The 3021-nt window shown below is 46.9% G+C and overlaps 1 pseudogene; it reads right to left on the reverse strand.

Annotated features, from left to right (window-relative positions):
* Window positions 1–310: 310 nt before the first annotated feature.
* On the reverse strand, window positions 311–581 carry LOC103073850 (cytochrome c oxidase subunit 7B, mitochondrial pseudogene; annotated as a pseudogene).
* Between the last annotated feature and the right edge of the window lie 2440 nt (window positions 582–3021).

The following is a 3021-nucleotide window of genomic DNA, read 5'->3' on the forward strand; positions in this document are numbered from 1 at the left end:
TTATTCCTGACACAGTGTAAATGGGGACCCATGAACATGTGGTACCACCAAGGTGTTTACTTCTCAGTAGAGCCTGGCCCCAGGACACCCAAGGGAATCAACCCCTCATGTTGCAAAGAAGGGGGGCCGTGACCCAGCACATGGGCTATGTAAACTGGGTCTTGTTCCATGCAGGAAAATCCTGTGTGGATCCTTCCACAAGAGACTGTCAAACTTTTATTTTTTAAATCTTCAATCATGCCATATTGTAATGGGTACACAGTGCTTTTACTTGGCATCAGTTATGAGTTGGTTTTGAAACAATTCAGTATTAAACCAGCGGGGTTGATTCCTGATCTCTCCATCCCTTTGGGGCAACTCTACCAACAGGGGACAGGTTCCATTCTATTCCAATTTGTGTTGCTGTATATGCCTATCCGGCAACACAGAAAGTGGCTCCATTAGCTAATACAGCGTTACCATATTTGTCATGGAAATCAGGTGCCTGCTTCCCGTGGCTCTGCCTCGCCATTGTTTGCTGAATGCTTTGAACCTCAGAGGCAACTTAGTGCATTTTTGGCCAGGGGAAACATCGTGGAGCTGAAGACAGAACTGCAGCAACTAGCAGCTGCTAGTTTTTTGCACCTTCACATCAAGTACCCTTGCAAAGAGTTCTGAAAACGAGACTGTCAGACTTTTTGCTAAACTTCCAATTGTGGCATTTAGAGGCTAACTTTTATCCCACAAAACTTTTGAACTTACATAGCAGTGTTTAGTTCGCAAAGCATCTTCCCCACTTCTCTCTGTGGGGTCACCATAGAAAGTTCATGAGGGAGGCCAGTTTTTTCCCTCTGTCCCCGGCTCTCTCTTTCCCACTCTTTGCTTTATTGAGTTCCTACACTGGGCTAAGTTTTGAGAATTAAAAAACAAAAAGACAAATCTTTCCCACTTTCCTGTTGAGTTCTCACAGGTTGTAAGTAGAGCTGTGCTTTAGAACTTGAGTCTCCCAATGGCCAAGCCAGAACACACTCTCCACTCAAGATGCTTTTCCAAATGATCACCAAACTCTGCTTTCAGCATTGAGTCCTGAGCTCATAGGAGCCTCTTATCGGGTTGATGGGCTCTAGGTCTGACCTTCTGTGTCCCTAGGAAATGGCTCAGAGCAAATTAACTTGCATCGGATCAAAATTTTCTGAGGTCGTAGTTAAGACTGACAGTCGCTGGTGGTGCCAAAGTCACTTTTTTTTTTTAAACTTTTTATTTTATATTGGAGTATAGTTGATTAACAATGTTATGTTAGTTTCAGGTGTACAGCAAAGTCACTTCTTGCAGAAACAGGAATGGCTAAAGTCAAGACCGGTGTGTCCTTCTGGTGCCTTAAAAACAGGACAAATCTCCTATAAACATAATTAATCCATTCATCCTTTAGTTAATTTGTTTGTTCTGAAACAGGGATGCCCCCAATGTGGTAATGGAGTGTGCTTGCTGTGACCGTTCTGTCTCTAGAATACAAATGCTCACTCTCTCCCCTGTCCCCGTCACACCAGCCATCAATACTGAGTAAAAGCCCTGACAAGTTTTCAGTCCTCCCCTATAGAATCTTCCTCGTCCCTGTGCTGGGTCTTGTAGCCAAGGGTGGAAGGAGTGGGCAGTTCATTTCCGGTTGGCAAAAGAGGCGCTGGTGGCTGAGAAGGAGTTGCCCTTGGTGAGTTGCATCCATGCACAGTAACTGGTCCAAGTACCCCTCCCACAGTGGCTGCAGACCCAGGACGTTGTCGCCATTTTCTGCTGCAGTGAGTTTTCAGTTTAGGGCTGCCCCCTCCCCACTGTTGTGCTTAGGGGAGAGGGCATTTGATTGAAAGGGCAATCAGCAAACATGTGGGCTGAGGCAGGCCAGCGGTGATGCTGCCACTTATTGGCATGGGACGTCAGGCATGCTGGGTCGCAAGGAGGCGGGCAGCAAGCAGGTCTCTCCAGCAGAAGCCTTGAGCTATCAGGAGGAGAGGCTACGAAGGCTGACCCAGGTCAGAGACTGGGTCCACTGCTAATGCTTCTATGCTGGTTTCTCAGGTCAGAATACAGACAGTTTTAGCTCGACCAGTTAACTGTGAGTTTTCAAGCATTGCTACCTCCTCCAGTGTCGGAGCTAAGACATGTTCAAGCATTCGTTACTTTAGGAACCCAGATCCACCCCTTCCTTTCCCTTACTGAGGATGAGCTTTTCTCTTTAAAACTTTAAAACACAAAGGGTCCCATCAGATCTTCTCACTCAAGAGGATGGTCCTACTGGTCGCCCTTCTGAGTAGGCCACCCCAGGGGTTCCACAGAGATTCTCATTCCTGCCAATATTGTGACATGATTCGTCATATTCTCTTGAAAAAGAAGGAAAAGAAACACTATTCCCACAGATAATCTGCCACTGTCCATCTAGTCATTCATTCATGGGGCAAACCCCAAGGGCCAGGAGCTTGTTAAAACACCATGGATATTCCAGACCTGGGCCCAGTGATGAACTTGGTCTTTTTCATATTTCTCACATTCCCCAGGATCTGCCTGGCTTCTGGCACCTGGACTCTGTTTCCTCTTATTGGCTGGAGCACACTACTCATGGTTGGTGGCTGAAGTGAGTTTCTCCAGCTTGATGCTGGGCCCCCTTAGGACACAGCTTGTACTTGACTTATTGGCCCTTGGCCTTCCTGTTCCTCGGGGCAGCTCCTCTGCATTCCCGGAGCCTTGAACTTCACTCTGGGGCCAGCCAGGCCTCCCTCAGCATCCCGGAAGTGGCACTGCTTATTGTGTTTCTGTGAGAAACTGTTCAGAGCCTGATAAACCCTGGGCAACACACTTTCTGAATTAGTTTATTTCTAAAGTGTGTCTTTTGAAATCATCTTTTCATGAGGGATGGGGCTGGGGTTTAGCTTACCTTATTGATAGATTATGAAAGATAAATGGCACTTGAGTCCATTGGAAAAACGAGGACTCTCCCTTCTTTCCTTTCATCCCTACCCCCAGCACTGCCCAATGTCCAAAATGCCCTTGATC

The sequence above is a fragment of the Lipotes vexillifer genome, unplaced genomic scaffold (genome assembly GCF_000442215.2).
Source record: "Lipotes vexillifer unplaced genomic scaffold, Lipotes_vexillifer_v1.1 scaffold604, whole genome shotgun sequence".
NCBI classification, from domain to species: Eukaryota; Metazoa; Chordata; class Mammalia; order Artiodactyla; family Lipotidae; genus Lipotes; species Lipotes vexillifer.